We start from the raw sequence: 15769 nt of genomic DNA on the forward strand, positions 1-15769 counted from the left end.
CTTGAATCACAGTCATATAATAATAACTTGATGGGCTTTATGTTCACCGTAATATATAAAGTCCTGGCTCAATGTTTTTTCTATTTGCACTATTACAAAGATGTGAGAACTTGGTATAGAAGAAAAACTTCTGAAGTTGTTACGTATCACACTCTCAAACATGTCATAGCTTCTTTGTGTTTCCATAAATAGTTTTGACAAATGGATAATTATTATTTAAAAAAGAAAAAATATTCAATGAAAAAATTCTGTAGTTTAGGCACTTCCCTCTGGCCTTCATTTGGGATTGGGAGAGTGGAAGAATGCTCCTGTTTTTCATGCATCCAGAATTTGATAGCGTAGATCTCAGAAGCACTGCAGTTAAGATAGTTTTCCTCTTGCTTTGCCAGCTAAGTTGGGCACTGCTGTTACTATGATTTAAAGAGAGAAGCTTCCATTTCTGATGTTGAGGAGCCTTCAAGAACTCTTCAGGCAGAGTCTAATGCATACAGATAAAGTCAAAACAAAGTGACAAAGACAGCTTGTTCCTTAGGAAAGTTAAATATTTTTTTTCTGGCTAATTTATGTGACACCTAAAGGAAAACTGCAGAATGAAGCATTCTGTAACATTGGGTCTGCCTACAGCTACTGCTAATAGAAAGGGACAGTAACCTGTACACTATCTGATGCTATTTATTATTATATTCTACACTATTCAGATACAAATTCATTTTTTCATTTGTATTTTGTTTCCTTTTTCCTTGAGCATTGGAATAGCAACCTACAACCTCATGTCTGAGTACCGTCTTTAAAGTCTTTTTTTTTTTTTAATGGAAAATGTCAGTAGCCAAGCTTGGGAGCATGTATTGAAAGCCTTGACTTCAATTCATATTTGGAAAACAAATTCCTAAGTGTTTTATCAACTTTCCCAGTAAATTATCAGTACAGATTTGCAATGAACTTCATGCTGAGCAGAGCTGGTGTGACTTGTATTTAGAGCAGACACTGTGTCCTTCTGCTACCCACCATAAAGACATAGCTCACTCAAACCAGGAGGAGTGGCACTGGGAAAAGGGAGGTTAAAATAACCTTGGTCCTTCTAAAGGGATATATTAAGTTAAAATATCCTGTCAGCCCACCTCACTCTAATTTGATCAGAGTTAAACATAATACTGTCATTTAGCATGATATGAGACTAATCACAACATATCATAGAGGTGTGTATTCTGACTGTCTCTTGTATATTGAACACAAATACTTAATATTGGCCAGTCAACTTTATTTTCCCATTAATAAGGACTGTGTTCCATGAGGGGCTAGCTTTTAGAAACAATTTAGCTGCTAGTATACCATGAATAAATGGCTGGAGCCACTGCAAAGCTGCCCTGGAGATTTGGCTAATGCCTGATATAATGGGAGCACAGCTGAGGAGATACCAAATATGGCTTAAGCTTCCAGTGTAGCTGTTAAATGCATCATCAAGAGGAGGTTTAAGCAGTATGGGCAGACCCCGTGCTGCTGGGGAAAGAAACTGCTCTGTTCTGCTGCCTCTTTCCTTCTCCTTTTGGTGAGACTTCAGAAGAGAAAAGCCCTCCACCTTCCTTGAAATCACATCTATGCTGATGGGCCTTTATGTTCCTATTTTATTTTAAAATGCTGCCTATATTCATTGAAGCCTGAAAATCAGAACTTGCTTGTTAACTAATTGCCCTGAAACATCTTTAAGGGTTTTTGAATTAGATGAAAATACCTTTCAGCAACTAGGTAATAGCTGCATTTTGTATGTTTTTTACATTTAAATAGAATAAATTGTGTTACTGTGTGGTACATCTGGGCACAGAATATTCATTACCAACAGGAAGGTTGTGCAAGGAGATCTTATTCTCTTTAATGTGTTTTGGAAGTGGGATATCAGAACAATTTTTCATTTGTATTACTTTAAGGTAGAAAAATAAGAAATCAAAACTTTTCTTACTTGATTACTCTAATCTCTAATTGTGTGTTTGTTGGCATCCTTTCAACAGACTTTGGCTCAATTTAAGAGTAAGGAGACACAAAAAACAATTTTTGCAAGCTCTTGTAGTAAAAAAAAAAATAAATCAATTTGTCTTTGGCCTTTTCTCTTTATTTCTTCAGTATTCCCTGCCCAGACAAGCTCTGGATGCCCCTCCCTAGAAGTGCTCAATGCCAGATTGGATGGGGTTTGAGCAACCTGGTCCAATGGGCAGTGTCCTTGCCCATGCAGGGAGATAGGAACTAGATGGTCTTCAAGGTCCCTTTCAACCCAAATAATTCTATGTTAGTACAGAAAACACAGAGATGTGATTTATAACTTTTAATCTTATTTTTCTTTAATGTCCTCAAATTAAATATAAGCTCATGAGGTAAGGGTAAAGGGATAAACATATCATGTCTAGAGAATCTGAATTAGGGTCATTTCCACAATGGCATGTGAAATGCAAATTGAATTAATATCACAAGAGACAAAGTTCAGAGTCCTTTCCAAACACAGCATTGTGATTGAATAGGAAGCAATACTTAAGTGGTTTGAAAATAATTTAATTTTTAAGGTGTTTTTCTGGAGGTGGTTGGTTTGTTTGTTTTCCCCTGTTCCCTTTCAGTTGCCATGTTAGACTCAACCTGCTCCTATACAGTTTGGGGGGTGCAGTGGAGGGGTTGCTTGTTTCTTTCCACCCCAGGGGAGAAACCAAGGCAATTTAATTGTGCAGGTGAGTTAGAAAAACATTCAAATGAAGTGTTCCCATCTAAGACTTACAAGCTGGAAGTTGGAAGAGCTCAGCATACTGAAGGTTTTGGCTCAGAAGACTACTTGTCATCAACTGAATTGTTAAATAATGGCTGTCACAGAAGATTTGTAATAGAAATCTGTATGGGGAAATCAGTGAAAACACTACTTGCTGTATTTATTTGTTACCAATTTCCCCCTTGGGGACCTCAAATGGAGAAAAGGAAACATGTAAAATTGTTTTGGGGAAGTCATATAGTAATTTAACTGAATGTATCAACCACTGTTGCTTTGAGAAACATTTTCCTGGATGTCATACTGCATATTCTGCCCGTCAATTCTTCAGATCTATCAGGGCTTTCCTCCCCACCCCCCATACATTAAGAAGCAGTTTACTTTTTGTTGTTTGTGGAAAACAACAATTTTGTTCAGCAAAAAGAACAAGGAATGGAAGATGAAACTAGAACAAGCCAAAGTGCATTCACACCTTGGATTGGAGACTATGATAGAATAAGAAGCTTGCTGTGAACTACTGAGATCCAGTTTGTAATTAGTAAGTCTGATGAAACAAGTAGAATAAGCACAGACAGATTTTTCCTTTCTTTCTCTAGGTTGCCAATATTTATTCATTGAGACTAACTCCTAATTTTTGTGGTGTTTCCAGTGTAGTGCAGATTCTGCATTTGGGTACTGGAAAGAGCTGTTCATTTTCTCTCCATGGCTAATGCTATATTCACTGCATTAGGTTTGCTCTGAGCAAGGCAGGGGTATCCTATAGAATGTCTAAATGTTGCATGTGTCAGAAGATGGGAGCACATGTGGGGAAAAAACACTGTTTACAGGACCAGTAGTTTTTAGTGCTCCTTTTCCTGGAGACATAGAATCATGTAAGAAATACAAGTTTAATTGCTAAAGAATAGATGTCAGTGACAGAAGAAAGCTTGAAGTGTGTGGTAAACCTTCATATCTTCTGTTTTCCTGGCTCTTTAAAATGGTTTCTTTTTTTTTTTTTTGTCCTAGCTCTTCAGTTATCCTGGCTAAGCATTCCTGAAAGGCAAATTTGACTCTCACACAAGATCTGTCTGGATCCTGTGGCAGGGTACTGCAGTTTGCAGTTGAAGTTGGTGCTCTGGGAGCTGCAGTAGGAATAGGACATGTTGCATGCATATGTCTGCCTTTTTATACCTATGAAGCAACAACTAGGGGTGGAGGTTTATTGCTGCAATTTTAAAACTGATGGTTATTTATGTTTCCATAAAGGCTGAGTTTCTTTGAGAAGCATCTTCCCTTCTTAATCAGAGTAACTGCACCTGTGCAGTTACAACAGACAGATGTGAATGTGATATGTCTCAGAGATCGATCAAGTTTAGTAAATTTAGGCTAATTCTGCAGAGAAAAGAATCCTACTGCACTTCACATTGGCAGCACTTGTGACAGCTGCACCAATGAAAAATCATACACTACATGCAACAGATGACATAAAAAATCATGAAGGAAACACATGAATGCAGAAAGAAATACCTGTCTAATCCTCTCAGGCTTGAAATATGACCACTAAATCTCTTTGGGTCTTTTAATTATTCATTTTTAATCTGTCTTAAGGATAATTTTAAGAAGTAGGATCTTGGCCCAGTGGATGTTGCTGAGAATTTTGCTCAGCTGGAAAGAGGCATTCTTGAAAATCTCTTGCTTCTGCAGGATATTTGTATATATTATGCAAGGCTGAAGAAGTGATGAAATTAGAAAATTATTCTGTAAGAGAAATTTTTGAACTTTTTTGAACCTTCAAACACAATCATGTTTGGCTCCTATCAAGTTTTGGAGGCAGATTTACTTATCCCTAAAGAGACATAAACAGGAGGATGGTTGAGCTATAATAAAAATTCAGTTGAAAATGGTCTTACTAATGCTGCTCTGAAGTATAAATACTCAATTAACATGAAAAATAATGAAGCTTTTATTAAACAAAAGAGCACCAGCAGTGAATATTACTGAAGCCCAAGGACAAGCATAACTCTTGTACCAACAATAATGCAGATTTTGTGCATATATTATAGATCATATTCTTTTCAATGCACATGCATTAGCATTAATGGGCAAGAAGAAGATGATAGATCCATTTGAGCTGCTACCCAGTATCAGCAACAAAATTCATTATATTCACACACTCTCCAAATCTCTTGATTTCTTCTGAAATAAATCCAAATATTCATCATTCAGGAGTTTTATGGAACAAATTGTTTTCCATTTCCAGAATGTCCACAAAAAGACCAAAATGATCTCATTTAGTAAAATAATTTACTCAACAAAGTTCGCAGTTTATTTTTTTCTGATTCTGTTATGGAAAGCACTTCCTGCAAAGTCAGTGCTGGAAATGTGGGTTGGTAATGACTGGTTGTGTAATATGGTTTCTTCTCTTTGTTTACTTATCCAGTGTACGTAAAAGGAACTATTTTATGATTTTATGCACTTCTCAGGGAGGCATCTGATAGGAAGTATTTCTTGGGAGAATCCCTTCTCTGCAGCCAGTACAATGGAAGTTCAACTGTCTAAAATCTCTCCAAAATCTCTCATTGCCTGTGAATGTCTGCAATTTTCTTTGGCCTTCATAATCAATAGCAAAAAAATAACTTAATTTGCTGACTCCTTCATGTGACAAACATATTTTTGTTAATGTTGGTAAATACTGAGGTTACTTACTGGTGTCCTTGCAAAAGATCTATTGGGAGATTTTACAGCTGCACTGGAGCAGCTGGCTGTTCCATGTGAGGATACTTCTGCTTCTCAAATGTGAGATTGAAATTAACTTCCAACAAACCTCTGAAGGTCTTTTGGGCCCTGCTGCTAGCCCAGGTTGGACTTGAAGCTAAAATTCTTCCTAATTATGAAGAAAGAAGAGATTCTTTGTGTTTACCTACTTGCAAAATTATTACGACGTTAATAGGGAACTTGACTGAAGCATGAGTTAAGTAGAGAATTACCTAAAGCAATAATAATTATATATGATAATATTGTTTAAAATGTAAGAGATAATGAATTCAAAATGCTTGGTGTGGAGAAAATAACACACACTCACATTGCTAATAATCTTGGTCATTAGTGCATTCTCTTCCATGTAGCTGGAGAGTATTATTCTAGCCTTTCCCTTTAGAAAATACAGCACCAGTGCAAAGGGTAGGCAGAAGAAGGGAAGCTAGGGCTGGCTGGGATTTGCAGCAGCTGAATATTGTGGCAGATTGAGTCTCTGCAGGGGATTCTCTGTAGCAGGAGGGAAGGTTTTAGGTGAGATGCAGACATAGTAGTGTCTGACACTTTAGATCTGTTGGCCCTTTGCTGCCAGGGCTGCTGCAGGGGTGTCGAGATTAGTTAAATAAATCTAGCTATTGCTGCAAATCCTGTCTTGTATGTATTAAGCAGGTAGAGAATTCATGCAGAGGCAGAAACTTCCTTAGCACTCATGTGACCACAGAGTGAAAAGGGTTAATCTGCCTTTTATTTTCATCTTTGGTTTTGCTTCAGATGTCTCCAACAGGACAGCAATTCAGATTGATAAAACACTCAGACCAAAGGAATCTGCTGGTGTTTGTTTACAAACCATAACTTCAGTGTTTCCATGGGTTTGATTGGCTTGCCTTTGCCTTTTTGTCTACTAGAAGATACGAGAGTGCTGACTTCGCATGGGGTGCATTTGTTAAAATGCTCAGTCTTAGGAAACAATACGCATCGATGTACGTTTATTGTGAAGTGTTTTCTTTATTAGAATAAGACTGCTTGAAGTTGCTTCTGGAATACAATTTGTATTTATGGTTTTGACAAGCTAAGAGGTTTTGTGGCAAATTTGTAAAAACCAGATAAGCAGTGCTATAGTTTTTCCTGTTGAAGCCATGTATAATACTTTCCTCAGGAGGGAGATGTATCTTCATGCCAAATGTCTCAGCTCAATTACAACTTTTAAATACAAGATATTATATATACATATATGAATCTATATATAGCCATATATAGTTCTTTTAAAGAACTGTGGTGAGGATACATAAATCTACACTATTCAAGTTTTCAAAACAGTGGTGTGATGCTGTTATCAAAAGGAAAAAACCTGAATATTGTTACATTAAACACAGAACATGCATTAGAGGTTTGTAGTATGTTACGTCTTCCTGTTGTCATAAGAGTTAATAGTGCAAGTGAAGATTAATTTGGATGGTTCTTAGGGGAGTAAGCCCTGATGTTTTGAAAATTCAGAAACTAGATTAGAAACACCATATGCTGTGTATGTAGATGTGCTATAAAATGAGCATCATGACATGCTGTTTCAAGATTGGATGAGATTGTGGACAAGTCCCTGTAGGTATAAAGCATTCTAAAAGATGGATAATTGGAGATTCACACTTATGTTTAGATATCTTGAAATCTATAGCTGAAGTAACTCCTGAATTTTACTGGGTATTTCCTCTTCAAATGTCTCTCCAAATAAGCTTTGCAGCATGTCTATAAATGGGTGCAGATTTTTTTCTGTTTTTGTGTCTTGTCTTCTTTCTGTGCAGTATCCAGAATAGAGAACATCAATGAATGAGTTGGTTCTGTACTGATTTTGGCTGTTTCATAGGTAGTGGGAGACATGTATCTTTTTTCTCCAATTATGTTCTCTGCTCTTCATCTGTTCATGTTATCCTGTAGTATATGGACGTTATTTGGCATGGATCCCTGAGCTAAACTGCCATCTATATAGAAAAGTTAAATTAATTAACAGAATTTTTAAATCTCACTCAGTATGTGCTGTCACTCACCTCTCTACACAGATCATCTTCTGCCAGCTATGCTTGATAGGACAACTTCTGGTGTAGAATGCAAAATTTCATTCATTCAAAAAAAATCTTTTCCACCCCTGCTGTGAGTAATGACTTCTTTCTTTAAATGCAGGGAAGCCAACAATGTCATGCAGTCTATGGAAATACAGTTGCTTGGTGTTTATTTCATTTCTTCCCAAGCCCTTGGCAGTAACACAAAACTGTTTAATTAGGTGGCATTCTTGATCAGCCAAGAAGCAAAGCTCAACCCATTTATTTCTAGTGCAATATTTTAAAGAGCTTTTTAAAAATGTAACTATTTGTTTGTAAAGTTCAAAAGAAGTATTGCCTCCTGTGAATAGCATAGGCCAAGATAAAAATGCTCTGAAGCAGAAAAGTTTGCTAGTGAAAGGAATGCTCAACTTCAGTAAAATACCAGAATATCTATCTGTTTTCCTACGCAGCTGAGAGGGACAGGTATCCTCACTTAAGAGCTGGGAGCTATTCTGGTACAACAGAATATTTTACCCTATCATTGAACCAAAATCCCTGTATCTGTGGTCCTTGTTCCATCAGCTTTATCTTGGTGGGTAAGTGAACATTTTCTTTAATACTGGACAGAGTACTAGGAGGTTTAGTCAAAGTTTAGATTTCTCTAACTCATGTTAGAGAAAGCTGAGCATGGGTCATAAAAAATTCCAATTTGCAGTCCTTAAAATTACCTCATGAAGAAGCAAGAGAGTACCTTAGGTGACCTTGACCTCCATTATTTTGATAATTAATTCTTAGCGCTGCATGGCAAAGGTCTGGATGTTCATCTCAATACCATTTGTCTTACTAATATAGTATTATCCAAATAGATACAGGACTACAGTAGGTTATTAATATAAAAATATGCAGGAGAATACAAATATTTACAAACTCAAAAAGCTGTACAGAGAAGAATTTTTAAAAACCCTGTGCCTGCATAGGCCAGCAATGTTATAGTCCTGATTCATAGTTAGGGATGGAGCTGCTATCATCTAGTGATATGTAGCAACAACTGTGAGTAACAGGGAGGCATGGTGTGTCCATTACTCCTTGTTGTCAATGACTACAACAAATTCTTCATCTCCTTAATTGCTGAAACAATTGTTGCACCAGACTTGTCAGATATACATAGTTTTTATCTGGTCTCTGTATAACGAAAACTACATTGAATTTGTACCAGTTACAGAATTCTGTTTCTTAGTTTATTCTGCAGAACAACAATGAACCAAATCTACTAGTCAGTAGAACTTCCTCATATAATTAAAATGTCTCCTGCACTATTTCACAGTGCTTCTGAGGATATTTTAAGTCCAAAGAACAATAAAGCAAAATTCAGGGTTCTTTTTAAAAAAAAAGTTCCTGTCCTGAAAATGAAACAAAATAGTAATTTTTGGAGAAAAATGTGGATATTTGCTAAGTTTAAGAGAAACAACACACATCCTGTTACATCTGCATTATAAGGAGAGATTAAATATTGCTAAGTTATTCTAACTGATTGTTGAAGGGAGAGAGTTCTGTGTTTCTCCTTTCATAACTAAAGACTCTTCCATTGCTGCTCATTGCATAGTAAACCCAATCCTGTACCTGTGGAAAGGCAGCATGGCCTCTGCATGTGTTGGTCATCCTCTCCCACTGTCAGTCTTGCTAGATGAGCTGGTGTCTGCAATGCAAATACAAGGAACTGCTGGTAAATGTAGACAGGAATTAAGAGACACTTCCCCATTTTTCACATACAAACCACAGTTTTAATCCACTGTGGTACTAAAGCTTTTCATTTATTCATATTCAAACATCAGAGTTTCTTTCCCAAAAACTAAGCAGTTGCTCTTTGGAGCAGTTACAGGAATTTCAGTGTGTAGACCGATGGGTTTTCTTATGGTGCCATATGTGACGGAGAAGTAAATGGGGAAGGAAAATATAAGAACTGTAATGGGACACATGATTGTCAGTGAGGAGCCATGCAGTGGTGGTGCAGTACCATCAGGCCAGGATTGCACCTACAGACATAATCTCCTTGGCAGCTGGAAAACTGGTAATGTGCACATTCTTCTCTCTCATGTTAAAGAAGAAATGCTACAGCTGAAAGTGAGATTTTCCGGGATGCTCATATCAGGAGCCTAAAATCCTCTCCTTTATAATTTTTCCATGGGAATGTGGAAAACAGTGAGGATTGGCACATTGCAGATGCACTTTAAAACTTTACAGATTTGAAGTCAGTGGGTGTCTTTCTACAGTTTGGGATCCATCTGTTGCCATATCAAATAAAGATGGGTAAGGAGCTTATTGCTATGTTTTTGGTTTACAAGGGAAGGCATTGAGGTTGAACTGTTGCAGCTGCAGATATGAAAAATATTTGCAACAAAGGACTTATGATGAAAATTTAGCTTTTGAGCTACTTAACATTGTGGAATAGAAAAATTCCAAAATCAGAGTCTTTCGAGATAATATCTCAGAAGTTCTTGAAATGAGAGACTGGACTGAAAGGGCAAAGAGGGTAAGTGGGAAGGTGGAGGTTAATACTTTTTTCTTTTTTTTTTACATAAATGACAGATTTTTTGTTTATATCCCCACTCGCAGAACCAGGGAGAGCTCCCTAACTGGAGATGATATATTAAAAAAAGTATTTCTAAAAGCATCAAGTGAAAAAATGTGATTATTCTGTAACACTGTAAGCATTTTATCAAGTTTTCCATTTCTTTCCTAGAAAAAAATGTGTAATTTTTAAGTGATACAGGCCTCAGGCAAGAAGTATTTAGCGTCAACAAATTATGCAGGATTCATACATTGTATTTTCTGCATTTTGTGCCATTCAATACAAATTTTTGTTACTATGGCAACCTTGATACAATCTGAAATGTATACAGTATCAGATACAAAGGATCAAATTCAGACCTGGTGTGTCTCATGGGATGAAAGCACCTTCTTATGCATCAAGACTATTCCAAGCAAAGGGACTGACCAATGAAATAAAGTCAATGCACTGGCTTTTTTGTCACCTCATTCACAACTATATTTGGATTGTAGCCAGGAAATAGTGATGTGCACCTAGATTTATCTTTGTGTCTGCAGATTACGAGCTAGTAGAGTCTTGGTCAGGGGGTATCGATGAGAGCATCATTAAAGCCTTGAAGTTGTTTTGTGTTTGTTTTTTTTTCAGACCTCTGTAGACATATTGCTTGCTTCTGTACATAAGCTGTCTTCTTTCCTGGCTGGTCACAAATGTAAAACTACTAAATGACTTTTCCAAATCTGCTCAGGTCAGTGGCAAGCCCAGGACCAGGATATGGTATTTCTTGATATCCTGTCTCATACTCAATCAGTTAATCAGCCCCTTTCACTATATCACAAGTTTTTCATTGTTGTGAATCTATTTACTACTATTATCACACCTAAATAAGACTTCTGTTGTGAAGCAAGAATAAGGTAAGAGCAAGGTTTAATATTAATCATGTGCCTCCCCTGTAATACAGATGCTAAATTATTCATGTTCTGAATTTGCTATTAGGAAAGCGAGCACCATAACCTCTTTAAGTTCTTATTAACTGATTTTACTTTCTTTAAAATGTATTTTGTTAAGCAAGCAAAACATAAAACTTCACATATTCCATGATTGATGACCTTTCTCATAGACTCTATGGACAAGAACAACTGAATAATATCGGAGCAATTAAGAAGTTTCTGCACAGGCTGCACACTTATCAAAATGACTCAGGCATTCAGCTGGATCATTGCCCCTTATACCTTAAGTACTGTCAAATCGACTCTAACAGCACCCGTGAAGACTATTTTAGGCACATCAGCAAAATGCCACCATGAACTTTGAGCAGCAATTATAGGCATAAAATATATTGGTCTTGCAGTGATTTAAGAAGCACTCAATAGCGTCTGTCCAGACACTAATATCTTACCATTGCTATTTTTCCTTGCCTTACAGGTATTAGCTATTAAGTTACCATTCACATTTTTCCAGACAATACCCAGACTTTTTAAAGAGTAAAAGCTAAACTAATTGTAGTGACATAGAGCATTTCTATGGAAAGTCTACCTTTGAAATGCCAGTTACTAATGCAAATAATTCAATGGAATAGAAATAAATTTAGGCCAGATGGCTGTGAAATGAATAAATCTATTGGATATTTATATCTGCTCTTCTGGAATTGCTTTTAAAACATCTTTTGTAGGAATACAAAACTGGAAGAGACCACCTTGGGCACTGAATCGTGCTCTTTGCTATTGATGTCATTATTATTTACAGTCTCTTTCCTGAATTTACCATCCTTTTGTGATGCAGTGAAGTTCTTATCCTCATTGCTTCTGTTACAGAACTATTCTAAAAAACATTGGCTTCAGTACTTGTAAACTTTAAAACAGAATCCTAGAATATTTGACTGGAACAAACCTCTGTCTGGAGGTCATTTAATGGAGCCCCAACTTAGAGCTCAGGGCCTTCTCCATCAAGTTTTTAATATATCTAAGGATATTTATTTTTTAAATTTAAATCTGCAAATTTCAATGCTCAAATGGGCCTCTGGCTTAAATAGGTGGTCTTGTCCTCCAGTGCTTGCACCTTCATTTAATTTATGAAACATAATCATATTCCATCTCAGCCTTCAATTTTGTAAGGGAGGATTCCCTCATTCCAACCTGTCTCTATACTTGTTTTATTTTTTTGTATTATAATTTTTTTCTTTTTTTTAATTGTCTTGTCCCTGACCTCACAGTAACATTTCATACATGATGTTGATGCCTGAATTGAGACCAGTAACAATTTGGGTCAGTCTGCAATGAAAAATCCAGACATTTAATTTTTCTCCTTCTGAGTGTGCTCTCTGGGTAAATGCTTCTGTAATATTTTAAGGATCCCGTCTGGGTCAATGGTATTTTTCCAAATAGCTACTGTTTCAGGTACTCCAGGGGTAGTATATGACACCCTAAGTTAAAAAGTTGGTCTGTGTTGTTGTTGTGGGTTTTGTGGGGGTTTTTTGTTGTTTTTTTTATTATTATTATTTTGTTGTTGTTTGTGTTTTTTTTAACAATTTGTATTGGACCAACAAGGTAACACCTTCTAGGTTTTTCTCTTTTTTTTTTCTTTCTATAAATGGAGATTTGAAGAGAAATATTTTGGAGTATTTCAGCCTAAAAAGAAACCAGTGGTGTGTATTAAGAATAAAAGGGTTTCCAGAAAGTTAGGTACCATCGAGTGGACATGAGCAATGTATTTTTAAATTTGTTGGCATTGTTTTCTTTTTCTCTCCTTGCAACATTCTTACTGTCCTGTTAAATAATTTTTTTGGTTTCGCCTGTGACTGCACAAATTGATGCACTATATTTGAGGAGTTTATAAGGAGGAAAAAAGACCAGTCCACTTTTCATAAAAAGAAACGTGAATTTCAGTTTCCTTGTGGTCTTTAAATCCTCTTTTTCTCAAGTGGAAATCTCATTGCAGTTTATGAAAGTATAGTATCTCAGTGTAGATGGAAGCCTGAACAAGCAGGAAGGTAAAATAAACTTTAGGCTAGAGAAAGCACAGTTTGGAGAGATCTTAGCTAGCAAAACTACCAGCAGATTGAGGAGGTGATCACAAATGTCCTTGTTTCTCCAACCACATAGGAGACCCCCAAGAATGAAGACACAAAATACCTTTGAGAGAATGGCAAATGCTGAATTGGAATTGGTGCTCACTTAAGTAAAAAGCCAGAGAAGTGAGGTACAAATAGGACTAGTTATTGACTGGATGACAGTACTGCTGCTACTGTTACGCACATGGTAACTGTACCATTATAACATCTTTATACATTTCTAAGCACACCAGACATTCTCCCTATTCTAACTTACCTGTTTCAAGTTACAGCTGTTCTTTATCTCCAAGCTACAAACACAGTTTTTCTTTGACTGCTAATGACTTCTTAGTAACTCTAAGTTGAAGGTGGAACATCTTTGTCTGCTAAATGAGGGAGCTTTCTTTCTGCAAGAGACAGTCTGCTGCTTTGCTGAATGCATACAATATAAAGTATGTGCCATTATTAATAAATAAGGCATTGTGTAGGCTTTGTCTGGGAATCTTGTTGAAAGTACTGATTACTATCCAATAACTTCTGAAAAATGCATAATTGCCTTTAGGATACTCAAGCATGGTATAATTAGAGTGCAAGTTTGAGAAAGTGGAATTGTAACTACAGAGAGGGACTCTTTGCAGCAACTGATTAATTTTTAGTGTTAAATATTTTTTCCTTTTCCTGATTTATCTATGAATATTCCACTCTTAAGTGTTTCAGAATACAAAATGAACTATTGATTATTTTCTACAGATACATTTCAAAACTTCTAATGCTGGTTAACTAAATTAAATGGCATTTGACTCTAATGCACTTCAGGTTTCTGATACTGATTTTTATTATTTTAGAACTATTGTGGGCCAAGCAGTTAAAGTAATTCACTGCTATTGAAGGGAAATTTTGTGCAGCAATGTTAAATTCAGATGCAACATCTATTGTCTTATTGGAATTGAGCATCTCTCAATTCTCTAGAGCATTAATCCTTGCACAGAAAGTGCAATTGCGCTATATCTGAACTTAGTCTGGCTATTGCTGGGAAAGATTGGGACAAATGAGCATTTCTGTTCATTAAACCTTTAGTGCCTGCTTCTGTGCTTCCTGTCTCTCTGGAGAAGGGGAGAGCTGGTCCCTGATATGCCCGTAGTTTTGTTTCCTTCCATCTCCAGATCTTTCTTCTCCAGGATCAACTGTTTACAGCTGTTGAAAGCACATGAGAGGTTGTCTACATTTTTTCCATATTCTTTTTAGTCACATCTGTACATAACTCTGTATATGCTAACCATACATGTACTGGGGAAGGTATGGACTGAAGATAAGGGGGTTTGCAAAGATGTCATTAAAACAATCTGCAGAATCTGAAATGAGAACTACTGCCCAGGTCTGATAATCCCAGTATCTCTTAATCTGTCACAATTTAACAAGTAAGTGCATTACCTTGCCTAGGAAATGGATAATACAATTCTAGGAAAAGAGAAGATTTAACAACAGTGATAAGAAGGAAAACAGCATTTAAGTGCAGAACACAATTGTTTTCTGTTACAGCACTAAGCTGGAGGTACATCATAGTCTTGGATTTTAACAGAAATCTTTAATAAAGGGTACCACTGACACTATAATATTTTGGTTTGATAGCCTGTAGACTGACTGGCTTTTGCAATATGTTGCATGATTTTATTTTAGTTTACAAATTCTCAAGCTAAAATTCTTCCAGCAACAAGTCCTTGTTCTTCAAATCTCATCTCACAAGGATGAATGTTACAATTAGCAATTCAAAACTCTTTATATGAGTAACCATGCATAAATATTAATTCAAGCAAAATGTGATTTTGAATAATAACATGCTTTCCAAAAGTTTCCTGTATTAATCATGATGAAGACAGTTACTATACTACCAGTGCTGGATTTTATTGGAAATAAAGTAATCCAGTGTGGTACATTTTCTCTTGAGATGTTAATGTTTGTTTAAAAGAGGTGAAGGACACAAGTATGAGACAGTAAGAGAAACTTCTGTTTTATGTTGTGTGAATTCAATGCTTAGTAACATTTTGATACAAAAGCAATAGAGCAGTGTTTATTTTCAGGAAAAGGTTCTGAACTTTGCTATTTGTCAATGAATAGTTCTAAAATTTAGGTTTATATAGGAGTAAAAAAGAATAAAGCATGTGTACCAAGTTTTCTGCCAAAATAAATATTAGACCTGAGACAAATAGCTCACCCAATTTATTAACTGTATGGTAAATAAACCCATTGAAGTTTGCTTACTGCTGTTTACCCAAAGCATTTTGGTGCCAAGAGGCTGAGTGTGCCACCCAGACTTCCAATTAAATGTCACCAAGGAGCCTGTAAAAAGGTTTGACTCCAAAAACACACACAGGAGACATAGGCCAGATTTCTTGGTAAATGTGGTTGTAACCTGGTTACAAATTTCCAAAACTGGATTCCTGATATTCCAGAGGGAATCTAATTTGCTGCATCTTGGTTTTTGCATTTTTCTGTCAGTTGATCCATTTGTCTCCCCAGTACATCCACATGTGTTAATTGCCTTCATTCGGTTTTCCTGCCGGATGTTAATTTGATGCACCTGCTTTCATGTTTTGGACCATCGAACCTGTCATTTATAGTACTGCTGAGCTACATTAAACTTGTTGCTCCAAGTCTACAACCAGCTTTTC

This window comes from Apus apus, chromosome 15 (genome assembly GCF_020740795.1).
Source record: "Apus apus isolate bApuApu2 chromosome 15, bApuApu2.pri.cur, whole genome shotgun sequence".
Lineage (NCBI taxonomy): Eukaryota > Metazoa > Chordata > Aves > Apodiformes > Apodidae > Apus > Apus apus.